Source organism: Rhinatrema bivittatum, chromosome 2 (genome assembly GCF_901001135.1).
Source record: "Rhinatrema bivittatum chromosome 2, aRhiBiv1.1, whole genome shotgun sequence".
Classification (NCBI taxonomy): domain Eukaryota; kingdom Metazoa; phylum Chordata; class Amphibia; order Gymnophiona; family Rhinatrematidae; genus Rhinatrema; species Rhinatrema bivittatum.
The window spans coordinates 215,685,287-215,699,120 of NC_042616.1; the positions used below are offsets into that span (position 1 = coordinate 215,685,287).

At 50.2% G+C, this 13,834-nt stretch overlaps 1 protein-coding gene across 11 annotated transcripts in view; it reads right to left on the minus strand.

Moving 5' to 3' along the window:
* The window catches only part of HNRNPA2B1 (heterogeneous nuclear ribonucleoprotein A2/B1), a 131,458-nt gene that overhangs the window by 65,953 nt on the left and 51,671 nt on the right, over nucleotides 1-13,834 (minus strand). The gene's annotated exons all lie outside the window — the stretch shown is intronic.

Sequence of the window (13,834 nt, forward strand, 5' to 3'; positions counted from 1 at the left end):
CCCTTGTAAACAGGGGCGGATTGACCTATCGGGGGATCGGGCTTCCCCCGGTGGGCCGGTCAATCCTGTGACGTCATTTAAAAAAAATTTTTTTTTTTTTTTAAATAAAGTTTCCAAAGTATTAGGGGCAGACGCGAGCAGTGGTATCCCGAGGGGAGCCAATGCCCCCAGGCACAAGGAGGCTCATGCGGCCGCTGAGCCTCCTTGCCCGAAGAAGAAGATCGCGTTCAAATGCGCTGATGCTCTTTCTCCTTCCTGCCTATGCGGCCCCGGAAGTAAACGTTGCCGGAGCCGCGTGGGCAGGAAGAAGAGCATCAGCGCGTGCAGAAGAGGAGCCGCCGCGGGCTGCTGCAAATCCCAAGTCGCAGCGGCCCAAGAAGAGGAAGAGGCCCGAGAAGTTCAGGGCCGTTGCAGAGCCCATCCTGCGGCGACCCGCGAAGAGGAGGCCTGCAGTGGTATCCCGAGGGGAGCCGATGCGCCCGGGCGCAAGGAGGCTCATGCGGCCGCTGAGCCTCCTTGCCCGAAGAAAAAGATCGCGTTCAAACGCGTTGATGCTCTTCGTCCTTCCTGCCTGTGCGGCCCGGAAGTAAACGTTGCCGGAGCCGCATGGGCAGGAAGGAGAAAGAGCATCAGCGCGTGCAGAAGAGGAGCCGCCGTGGGCTGCTGCGAATCCCAAGTCGCAGCGGTCCAAGAGGAGGAAGAGGCCCGGTAGCAGGGCCGAGGAAGAGGCCCGAGAAGTTCAGGGCCGCTGTAGAGCCCATCCTGCGGCGACCCGCGAAGAGGAGGCCCAGAGGTGAGAGAGAGGCTGAGGGTCTGTAGAGGGTGTGTGCGTGCGTGTATGATATGAGTTGAGAGATTGTGTGTGAGAGTGAGGATCTGAATGTTTGCAGAGGCAGCATGTGAGAGCCTCTGTGTGTGAGAGACAGCGTGTGACGTGAGAGCCTATGCTTGAGCAAGACAGCATGTGGGAGTGAGAGAGAGCCTGTGTGTGTGAGCGTCAGACAGCATGTGCCAGTGAGAGACTGTGTGTATGAATGACTGTATGAGAGACAGCATGTGACAGTGAGAGCCTGTGTGTGTGAGAGAGAAATGCATGTGAGAATGAGAACCTGACTGTTTGAGGGAAGACGACGAAGAGAAAAGAAATACGGAAGAAAAAAGGACAATATAAAAGGAATTGGCAAAAAAATAAGGGAAGGTGGAAAAAAAAAGCCTGTGACCAACCGATTAGAAAACTATCAGCAGCCAGCAAAGGTAAAAAAAAAAAATAAAAAATTTACTTTTTAGTGATTGGCACATGTAATCTTCGGGAATGTGCAAGAAAAGCACTTTCTCTATGCGGATCTCACAATGTACGAGATCAGCATGGAGAAAGTGGAAGCCCACGGGGCCTGCACAGAGGAGGCAGCAGAATGGGCTTCAGTGTCAGTAGCAGCAATCGGCGCCTCCCCAATAGCCATGTGGCAACAGTGACAGTGGCATCAAGATTACTGACATCTGGGGATGGTGGCAGTACCAGTCGGGGGACCCCTTCCAAGCAGTGTGCAGAGGTTCAAAAGCAGCAGTCAGCCCAAGCTGACTACCATGAATGCTGCACACTCCTACCTCTCTTTGACAGCACACTGGTGAGGCATGGCTGACGCAGGGGCAGCCAGCAGCTCAACGGTATTAGACATCCCCTGAAAATAAGGCCTAGTGCATCTTTGGTAGCAAAAATGAATATAAGACACTGTCTTATTTTCGGGGAAACAGGGTAATATTTAAGATTCTGCATTTCTAAGTAATAACTTTTTTCTGTATTTTAAATGAAGAAATTACTTACTTGATAATTTCTTTTCCTTAGTGTAGACAGATGGACTCAGGACCAATGGGTATTGTGCTCTTCTGTTAGCAGATGGGAGACAATCAGATTTCAAAGCTGACGTCACTCTAGATATACCCCTGCAGTAACCTCAGCTCTTCAGTATTCTCTTCGAAAAGCCATTGTGGATATATCTTTGCTTAAATAACTTGATTAAACTTGAACTGGTTCAACTAATTTCCAAACTGGAGACCGCCAGTGCACTCAACCAATCAACGCAAACACCAGTTAAACTGTGGGTGTCTTGAACTAGGGGGTAGGCTGCGGCTTACCCGTATTTGCTTAGTCTCGAGGTTTGTTATCAGAGGCTCTCCTTTTCCGGGAAATCGTGGGCAGGATGCCGAGTCCATCTGTCTATACTAAGGAAAACAAAATCATCAGGTAAGTAATTTCTCCATTTCCTAGCATGTAGCCAGATGGACTCAGGACCAATGGGATGTACAAAAGCTACTCCCAGACAGGGCAGGAGGCTGCCTGTGGCTCACTTAATACTGCCCTTGCGAAAGCCGCGTCTTCCCGGGCCTGAACATCCAGGCGGTAGAACCTGGAGAAGGTGTGTATGGAGGATCACGTCACCGCCCGACAGATCTTGGCGGGCGACAGCAGATTGATTTCTGCACAGGAGACTGCCTGAGCCCTCGTAAAAGGAGCCTTAACCTGTAGAGGTAAGGGCTTTCCTGCCTCTATGTAGGCTGCCTTGATTACTTCTTTGATCCAGCGGGCTATGGTCGCCCGCGAGGCCGCTTCTGTTTCTTCCCACTGTGAAGAACGAAAAAGCGGTCCGTTTTGCGCACCGGTTCAGATCTTTCCAAGTATCGCACCAGGAGTCTGCTGACATTCAGGTGGCGAAGGCGGCGTGAGTCTTCAGAGTCTTTATGTTCATCCAGAGCTGGTAGCGAGATGGTTTGGTTCAAGTGAAACTCTGAAACCACTTTTGGAATGAAGGAGGGACAGTGCGCAGGTGTATGATTCCAGGTGTGATCCTAAGGAACGGTTCCCGACAGGATAGAGCCTGTAGTTCGGAGATGCGACGAGCTGAACATATTGCCACCAGGAATGCAGTCTTCAGTGTTAAGAGGCGTAGTGACAGACTGTGTGTTGGTCTGAAGGAAGCCCCAGCTAGGAAGTCTAATACTAGATTGAGATTCCATAGAGGCACCGGCCACTTTAGGGGTGGTCAGAGTTCTTTTAACCTCTTTCAGGAAGCAGGACAAGTCCGGATGGGTTGATAGCTGGATACTGTCCACTTATCTGAAGCAGGCCAGTATGGCTACTTTGACCTTGAGGGAGTTAAGTGACAACCCCTTCTTCATACCGTCCTGTAGGAACTCCAGAATCATGGGAATCTTGGCGGTCCTCACACCAGGCTTCAAATACTCTCCAGATCCATGACAGGAATGTGGAGAACTTGCGTGCTCTGAGCAGGGTGTCAAGCACGGTTACTCAAAGGCCGTGATTCTTCAGGCGAATCCTCTCAAGGGCCAGACTGTAAGAGACTGATCATGAAGAATCAGACCCTGCTGGAGAAGGTCCCTGTATGGAGGTAGACACAGAGGGTTCCCCGCAAGGAGTCTTTGCATGTCTGCGTACCATGGTCGTCTTGGCCAATCTGGGGCCACTAGTAGAACTAGTCTCCTGTGATGTTCTATCTTGCGGATGATCCTGCCCAGTAGTGGCAATGGAGGGTAGGCGTACAGTAAGTCTTCCTCTGGCCAAGAGCATTGATTCCTTGGCATTGCAGCTCTCGTCTGTGGCTGAAGAACCTGGGAACTGAAACGGGTGGCCAGTAGGTCCATGGCTGGGAGGCCCTAGCGATTTACTATCAGTTGGAAGGCTGTAGTCGACAGCGTCCATTCCCCAGGTCCAGGCTCTCTCTGCTGAGGAAGTCTGAGACGTCGTCTTTTCCTGCGATGTGGGAGGCAGAGATCCCTTGTATGTTTATCTCCGCTCATGCCATGAGAGGGTCTATCTCCAGAGACACCTGCTGGCTCTTTGTTCCTCCCTGGCGGTTGATGTAAGCAACCGTTGTCGTGCTGTCCGATATTACTCAAATTGCTTTGCCTCGGAGTCTGTGGATGAATTGCAGACAGACTAGTCTAACTGCTCGAGCTGCCAGGCAGTTTGTTTCTTTCCGCCTCTTCCTTGTTCCATTGTCCCTGGGCCGTAAATTCCTGACAGTGGGCTCCCCACCCTTGCATCCGTGGTGAGCAAGATCCAGTTCAGTGGGGATAGGCTTACTCCTCTGCTTAGGTGGTGTTCTTGTAGCCACCACTGGAGCTGAGAACGTACCTCTGCTGGTAGTTTGAGACGAATTGAGTAGTCCTAGGATACTGGGTTCCATTGTGACAGTAAGGAGCGCTGGAGCGGTTGCATATGGGCCCTTGCCCAAGGGACGACTTCCAGATTGATGGCATGAGGCTGAGGACTTGAAGATAGTCCCATACCTTGGGGCGTGTATTGGTCATCAATTGTTGTAATTGTTCTATCAGTTTCCTTCTCCTCGGGGGAGAGGGGAAGACTTTGTTCTGTTTGGTGTCAAAACAGGCCCCCAGGTACTCTACCGATTGAGAGGGCTGCAGACTGCTTTTGCCCGTGTTCACAACACAACAGAGTTTCTGCAGTAGGTTCTTGACTCTGCTGGTCACTGCTCTCCTCCAAAGACTTTGCCCTGATTAGCTAATTGTCCAGGTAAGGGTGTACCAAGATCCCTTCCTTCCTCAGTGTTGCCACCATGACCGCCATGAATTTGGTGAAGGTTCTGGGGGGTGGTTGCTAGGCCAAAGGGTAGTGCTCTGAACTGTTAATGGTGACCCAGTATCACAAAGCACAGGAAGTGTTGGTGATCCTGATTGACTGGGATGTGAAGGTAGGCTTCAGAAAGGTCCAGGGAGGTTAGAAACTCTCCCGGTTGTACTGCCATTATTACGGAGCGAAGAGTTTCCATGCAGAAGTGTAGAACCCACAGATGACTGTTGACGTTCTTGAGGTCCAACATGGGCTGGAAAGATCCTTCCTTCTTGGGAAGGATAAAATAAATGGAATAGTGCCCCATATTTTGTTGGGGTGTGGGAACCAGAGTTATTGCCTTCAGACTGAGTAGTCTTGTTAGAGTGGTTTCTACTGCCAGTCTCTTGGAATGGAAGTGGCAGGGTGACATCATAAAACTTGTCTCAAGGGATGCTGCGGAACTCCAGAGTAACCTTTTCGAATGATGATTAGAACCCATTTGTCTGATGTTCTCAACCCATCTTTGGTAGAAGAGGGCAAGTTGACCCCCCTATATCCTCTTCCCGTGGATGGGTTGGCCCCATTCTCATTGTGGAGCACAGCTGGAGCCGGCCCCCAGGCCTGCTCCTCTCGAGAATTCCTATTGGTCTGTCTGTTCCAAAAGGGCTGGGACCTTCTGGAGGGACGAGGTGCTTGGAACTGCGAGTTCCTGTAGGGTCTAAAGCACAGAGATCCTCTGCCCTTGGTTCTTCTTGGGGAGGGACGCTGAGATCTTTTACTCCTATCTTCCGGTAGCTGAGACACTGGAGATTCGCTCCATTTGCTGGCTAACTTCTCCAATTCGCTTCTGAACAAGAGAGATCCTTTAAAAGGCATTCTTGTGAGATTTGCTTTAGATGTCTCGTCCGAGGACCAATTCCGTAGCCATAGTTGTCTTCTGGCTGCCACTACAGAGGCAACGCCCCTGGCTGAGGTGCGCATCAGGTCTGAGCTTGCGTCAGTGAGGAAGGCTGCAGTAGGTTCCATCGTCTCATTGGTACACGTTCTGGAGTTATTTTCCTCTCGAGAGGAGCAAGCAGGAACATGCCACCAGTGTGCAGCAGGAAGCAATCTGCAGTGTCATTGCTGTTGCATCAAATGCCTGCTTAAGGATGAATTCCAATCTTCTGTCCTGAGTGTCCTTCAATGCAGCCCCTCCCTCAATGGGAATCGTTCACTTTGAGATGGCACAGACCATAGCGTCCACTTTCAGGAAACACAGGTGTTCCTTGGTCACTGGATCTAGAGAATATAGGGCTTCCAAGGCCCGACCCCCTTTGAAGCTGGCCTCCGGGGCATTCCATTCCAGGTCAATTAGTTCCTGGATGGCTTCCATCACTGGAAAGTAGCATGAGGCCTTATGAAGGGACACTAAGATAGGGTTCTTCTTTGGTTTCACCATAGGGTCCATGCCAGGAATACCCAGAGTCTTCAGAGTCTGGGAAACTAGGGCTGGTAATTCGTCCTTGTGGAAGAAGCAAAGCATGGTTCGGTATGGTTCCATTCCTGGAGGGATTTCTCCTTCTTCCAGGGAGTCACTCATCTGAGGTGTCTGGGTCCCTGTTAGGGAAGTTCTTGGTTAGGCGAGGCATGTGAGCAGGGCCGGGAGGATCTTGTGCTTCCGGCAGGGGTTGAGCCTGGGGTGTAGCTGGGGCTGATTGCGACTGAACGAAGGCTTGCAGCCCTTGGGAAAAATTCCAACCAGGAGAAGGTTCCTGGGTCCATGTTAATCCCAGGGGAGTCTGAGTAGGGGCCCCAGAGGTGCCCTCCTGTGGGGAAGCCATCTCGGAGATGCATAGGTCCGGGGAGCTATCACCAGTAGTCCCGGAACCATCTCCCAACAGTAAGGGACCAGGCATTGGTTCCCCCTGGGCTTCTTCACAATGTTGACACAGGCAGGACTCCAATTCAGACTGTGCAGCTCTTATGTGGCAGGTTGTGCAAGGAGTGCCTTCTGGGGCACAGATGCCACGTCTGTTTGCGCATGTGCAGTTGTGCGCGCACACACACAACTGAGCACCTCCCGCGCAAGTTAGGCGCATTGGCCGCCCGACCTGCCCCGTGCTTACTGCTGGTGAGAAAGAAGATGGAGCCCCCCCCCGAGGGTCTCCCCGTGTGTGGACCCTTGCACCGGATCGGAACCTGGCCTAACCAAGGCTTCTCAACCTGATCAGTGCTCCCTTCTAACCTCACAGGGATGGATTCGGTACAGCAATCTGAGCTGTGGAGACCGGCGACCTGAATTTAAAGATTTTTTCTTACCTGGTCTCTGCGCTTACCGATCGTGTGCCGGATGGTCTCCAGCTGCAGGGGAGAGGGAATTACCTTCACTGCGCCATGCTCGTTTCTGCACCTGCTGCTTTTCAGCCACTGGGGGGGGGGGGCGGGGGCTAAGTCCACGTCGAAAACCGGCTACCGGACCAAGGCACACCTCTGAGGGATATCTGAGATCGACCTTAGGAATTCTGAACTGGGGAAGGGACCCTTAGGTATCACCACAGGAGAGTGGGGCTCGATCTTCCTTAAGGTAAATTTTGTTTCTTCTTTGCTGTAATTCTTAACACTATTCTAGTGTGTGGGATAGTGTCCACATCTGCTAGGAGGAGAGATACTGAAGAGCTGATGTTACTGCAGGGGTATATCTAGAGTGACGTCAGCTTTGAAATCTGATTCAGTCTCCCATCTGCTAGAAGAGCACAATACCTATTGGTCCTGAGTCCATCTGGCTACACGCTAGGAAAATGTAATTACTTAAAGACTGTCATGTAAAATTGTGTTATTTTGACCAAATATAAAGTTTGCAGAATTTTAAATTTTTTTGCTCAGAATTCCCCCAGGAGTACCAATTGCTCATATCACATGGCAAACCTCTTTGTGTTAGGTGAAACACGAAGAGGTTTGCCATGTGAAACACAAGAGGTCATGTAGGAATTTGAGACCAAGAATTCTGGATTCAGGAAGGACAGAGAGAACAAGGGCCAGGAAGTAATTCCAAGCTCTGGCAGCTGACAAAGCCAAAGTATAAACACAGATCTAGGTAGAAAATAAGATGGCTGCTGGGGGGGGGGGGGGGGGGGGGGAATGAGAGCAAGGGGCACAGAGCTGGGGTGACTGGATAGTTTGACCAACTCACAGCATTACCTACAGGCCAGAAATTAAGTTGGTACCTGATTCTCACAAAAGGGACAAGGGAAGGGGGTACAAGAGAAAGGATTACACATACAGCCTGCCACTCCCTACCCTTCTCTTCCCCCTCCAGCCACACTTAAGTCCCCCACACATCCATCCCCCTCTTGCCACCCCTACTATGCAACACAGCATGCAAACTAAAAAGAATTAAAGGTTAGGAGTGCTAGTGTGCCACCTCAGAGATGGCAGCTTAATCTCTTGTGCTCTTCTCCCTTCCCCTTAAAAACTATGTTTAAATATGACAGCTCAGTTTAATTCTGCTCAAACTCTCTCTCAGAACCATAGAATCAGAGCAGAAAATTTCACTTTCCTTTTATCCTGGGAGATATCCTGCTGTCTATACCAAGGCCTCCTCAGAGCGGGCAGACAGGCTCGGTCCGATAATTGAAACAGTTAAGAGAGCTGCGGGTCCTAGACAGCATGTCAGTTGAATGATTGTGAACAGCAATGCTTCCCACAGACTTCCCCCTTTTTTGGCTCAGAGTAAGCATATTTATTTACTTTTGTGTCTTCCAATGCTGCCTTAGAATGGAGAAAAGAGCTGTAGGGGAGAGCAATACCACTGTAGGACCATGGGGTCAATTCAAGACCTTAGTCCTGGAGGGCAGGTATAAACACCAGGGCTCGAGTTTCAGTTGGAGCCACAGCACGGCTGAGTAAAGGTACCTTAATTGGGACAGACATCCACATAGGCAGCTGTGATTTTTTTTACCCAAAGGGCAATAGTTGCTTGTGTTGTCTGTTCATCTAGTTTACCTCCACCACGGAGTAAACAATCTGACTTCCTGAAAGATTTAGTAATCCTAAAGTATCTCATCAGTTGCTACCTAACATACAAAGCATACAACAGAATCACGCTCATCTCTATCCCTGTCCAGCATGGTCAGGGAAATAATCCAATTCAAATGCCTACTCTGAGTGATATAACTAATTCCCCCCCACACTCTGATAACCAACTATGTCCAGCATATTACCCCATTCTCTCATTTCCCCCCCCCCCCCCCCAATTACAAATGCATCCTATATGTCCCTCTGGCGTATATCCTTAGATTTAGAATATTTGTATACATGCCTGGCTTTATAACTCCTTTATGAATGTTAAACCTGTACACTGTTGAAATCTAATGATTCTCACATGGAATGACTATATATAAACTCAAATGAAACTTCAAAACCCTTTCGGCAAAAAGTAGGGTACCATTCTAAGCTGTACTACCCCCAGAATAAATCGCAGAAATAGCTCAAAGCATGAAAGAGCTTGAAACTCAGAGACCCATTGTGCTGAACAGTTGGCTTCAAGAAAAACTGGTTTTCAAAGTGAGCAGCCCTAAACAGCGACCACACAATGGCCGAAAAGTGGGACTCAAAAAAAAACAAAAACCAAAACAAGTCAAGATTAAAATCCCAAAGAGGCACCAGATGCTCAATTCCCTTCAAAAACCTGGATACATCTGAATTGAAAGACAATGCTTCCCCCATAACAAAACGAGACCTGCTACCTGCACTTGAGTGTTAAGGGTCATTCCTTTAAGCAAACTTTCCTGTAAAAATTCCAGAGAAGTTTCAGTGAGAATGAGATCCTTGCTCCTCACACCAGCTTTCAAAACACTCTCCAAAATCTAAAGGAAAATTAGTTCTTACTTGTTAATTTTCATTCCTGTAGTACCACGGATCAGTCCAAACCATGGGTTGAGCCTCCTGTCCAGCAAATGGAGACAGACCAAAACTGAAAGTGTATCCTATAATCAGGACAGAGCCTACCCTGCAGCCCTTCAGTATAACCATTGTCAAAGCAGATAAGAATAAAGACAACAGTAAGGGATCAAGCAAGTAACCACTCTTGCATACCCATTGTCATCAATAACAGAATCTTCCGATGCCTTGAAGGATTCACCTATGAAAAACATCCAGTAACCTGCAAAACAAAGCTTCGAGTGGATGACAATACAGGGGAGGGTGTCTGGACTGATCCGTGGTACTACAGGAACGAAAATTAACTGGTAAGAACTAATTTTCCTTTCCCTGTACGTACCCGGATCAGTCCTGACCGTGGGATGTACCAAAGCTTCCCTCAAAGGGTGGGACCGAGACAGTCCCGCTCGAAGCACCTGCCGACAGAAGGAACCAGATACTGGCACCTGTATGTCAAGGCGGTAATGTCGAGCAAAGGTATGCAGGGATTTCCACGTAGCGGTCCTGCATATTTCCTGCAGAGAGACAGATTGACTCTCCACCCAAGAAGTAGCCCGAGAACACAAGGAATAAGCTTTTAGGCTCTCTGGAACCGCCCGGCCTTGGCAGATATAGGCCAAGGAAATCGCCTCCTTCAACCACCGAGCGATCGTAGTCTTAGAAGCTTGGTTGCCCCTATTTGGACTACTTCACAGAACAAAAAGATGAACTGAGACTCGGAAGTCATTGGTAACCTGAAGGTAACGCAGTAAAACGCGTTTTACTTCAAGGCGGCGAAGATCACAACTGGACCTGCTATAACCTCAGGAGAGAATGCGGGAAGCTCCACAGACTGACATGAAAGGAAGAAACAACCTTCGGCAAGAAAGAAGGTACGGTCTTGAGAGAAACTCCTGAATCCGAAAACCGCAGAAAAGGCTCCCGACAGGACAACGCTTAAATCTGACACCCTTCTGGCAGAGCAGATAGGAACCACGAAGACCGTCTTGAGCATCAAATCCTTGGAGGGTAGCCCGGAGAGATTCGAAAGATGCTTCACAAAGATCCCAAAGGACTAAATTAAGACTCCACGAAGGACAAGTGGCCCGGACGGGCAGCTTCAAATGCTTGGTGCTCAAGGAAACAGACAACATCTGGGTGAGATGCTACTGCGTGACCCTCAATGGTGCCTAAGAGGGAGCCGAGAGCAGACACTTGGACGCGCAATGAGCTGAAGGAAAGACCCTTGGCAAGGCCCTTCTGAAGGAAGGAAAGAATCAAAGAAACCGGAGGTGAACGAGCCGAGACACCTGATTCCGCGCAGACATTTTCAAAAACTTTCCAAACGCGGACATAAGCCAGTGAAGTAGACTGCTTTTTGGGCTCAAAGCAGAGTGGATAACACTTACTCTTATATCCCTTCTTTCTTAGTCTTCGCCGTTCAAAAGCCAGGCCGCTAAACAGAAGCGATCCGCCTGGTCGAAAAACCACAGGACCCTGGCAAGGAAGATGGCCGAGGCGAAGAGGACCTACCGTTGCCAGGTTTACCAGATCCACGAACCACGGTCTGCGAGGCCATTCGGGAGCCACGAGGATGACCGGTCCCCTGTGAAGTTCTATTCTTCGTAGGACCTTTCCCCACTAGAGGCCAAGGAGGGAACACGTATAGAAGGATGTCTTGGGGCCAGGGAAGGACTAGAGCATCCACTCCTTCCGAACAGTGCTCCCTCCAGTGGCTGAAGAACCTGGGAACTTTGGCATTGCTCAAGGTTGCCATCAGGTCCAGGTGAGGCAGACCCCACCTGCTGACGATCAGACCCATCGCTCCGTCTGATAACTCCCACTCGCCTGGATAGAGACGTTGGAGACTCCGGAAATCAGCTTGCACATTCTCCTTGCCTGCTATATTGGACGCTGCTAGGTGCTCCAAGTGATGCTCCGCCCAGGCAAAGAGTTTGCTGGCTTACAGGACCACCAGGCAACTCCGGGTGCCCCCGATTGATATAAGCCACCGTGGTGGAGTTGTCCGAGAATACTCGCACCGCCTTGGGGCGAATCAGACAAAAACAAAACTGGAGAGCCAAGCGGACCACCCGGGCCTCCAGGCGATTGATGTCAGTGGGATTGGACTAGGGATCAGTATCCCTGCGTAACTTGAGACTGGCAGACTGCTCCCCAACTGGAGACTGGCATCTGTTGTGACTACAATCCACTGTGGAGTCTGTAGGGACATCCCCCTCAGGAGGTGTGTCAGCGATAGTCACCACTGTATGTCGGCAATGGTAGATTCGGAGAGCGGGAGGATCGTCCGAAATTGTTCTGACACCGGCTTCCAGCTGGATAGCAAAGCTTTTTGTAAGGGTCGCATATGCGCAAAAGCCCAGGGGACCAGCTCTAAAGTGGAAGCTATGGTTCCCAGCAATTGAAGGTAGCCCCACGCTGTAGGAAGCGGAAGCGAGAGGAGATTTGGCACTTGGTCCATCAGTCTGAAAGCCCGAGCATCCGCAGGAATATCTTGCAGACTCTGGTATCGAAGCACGCCCCCAGAAATTCCAAGACCTGGGAGGGCTGCAGATTGCTCTTGGGAAAATTGACTATCCACCCAAGAGAGGCGAGGAGAGCAAGGACCTGGTCGACTGCCAGCCTGCAGAGGGTCTCTGACTTGGACCGCACGAGCCAATCGCCCAGGTAAGGATGGATTAGGACTCCTCCTCGCAGGAAAGCGGCCACCGCCACCACCACCACGGTAAACATGCGTGTCACAGTGGCTAGACCGAAGGGCAGAGCCCAGAACTGAAAATGCTGGCCTAGGATGTTGAATCTGAGATACCGATTCGACACGAGCATCAGAAGTATGTGTAAGTAAGCCTCCGTCAAGTCGAGAGAGGCCAGATATTCGCCGGAGCGAACGGCTGCTATTACCGCCCTCAGGGTCTCCATTCGAAAGTGTGGTACCTTGAGGGCTCGGTTGACTCGAGGTCCAAGACTGGACGAAAGGAACTGTCCTTTTTTGGCACCACGAAGTAGATTGAATACTGGCTGGCGCCTTTTCTTCCACCGGGACTATGGCCCCCAGCTCCTGAAGCCTGGCAAGAGTCTGACATATGGCAGAACGTTTTTGGTGGCCGCAAGGAGAGACTAGGTACAGATCCGGCAGGTCTCGAGCAAACTCCAATGCATAACCTCTATTATTTCAAGAACCCACTGGTCCGACGTGATTTTGGCCCATTCTTTTACGAACAATGAGAGACTACCACCTAAGTTTGGAATGGAGGAATGGACCGGCCGGATCTCATTGGGAGGTGGATCTTGCGGTGGACTGCTGTGAATTACCATCTCGGAAGGCACGATGGCCCTGAAAGGAGTGAGACCAGGACTGGCACCTGGAGGAATTTCCTCTAGAGAAGGCGCTATGCGCCCGATTATTATACCTTCGCTGACCCTGGAAACGGGTAGGGAAAGAGGACCTAGAGGGATTTGGGCAGTCCTCTGGCAGCTTATGGACCTTGTTCTCCCCCAAGGACTTAATAAGCTGTTCCAGGTCCTCGCCAAAAAGCAACTTACCCTTGAAAGGAAGTGTGCCCAACTGAGACTTGGAGGAAGAATCCGCCAACCCATTGCACAACCAAAGGAGACGACTGGCCGACACTGCTGAAATCATCACCTTGGCCTGTACGTGAAGTCAGTCAAAGAGCATCCGCCCCATATGTCACAGTGCCTTCCAACCGTTCAGCCTGCTCCACCTCTGCAGATGGAAGGTCCTGGGTGCTGAGCAATTGTTGAACCCACCTAAGGCTTGCCCGCTGCATATCAGCGCCCGAACTCCTAAGGCCAAGACTTCGAAGATACACTTGAGAGAATTCGAGCTTGTGGTCCTGCATGTCTTTCAAAGCAGTGGCTCCCACCACTGGAATAGTGGTGTGCTTGGTGACTGCAGACACAGAATACATCTTGGGAATTTTAAGCATCTCCAGGCAATCCTCGGGGAGGGGATAGAGAAGAAAATTATTCCTTACCTGCTAATTTTTGTTCCTGTAGTACCAAGGATCAGTCCAGACGGTGGGTTATGTCCCCCGTCCAGCAGATGGAGTCAGAACAGACTTCGAAGGGTGTTGCCATATAGACCAGTGCACCCTCTGCAGGAGCTCAGTATAAAGTATATCAAAGCTCTACAAAATAGCAAAAGAGCAGTTTGGATCAGGTATATTTAACCATAAATAACGGATATGTAACCAACGAAAAGAACCTTAAAACTCAAACTCGGCAAGTCAGCCAACTTGTAGGGAGCTGTAACCACAGAAGTGGAAATCGAAAACAGACACAGCAGGCTTCTAAGAGAAAAAAGAA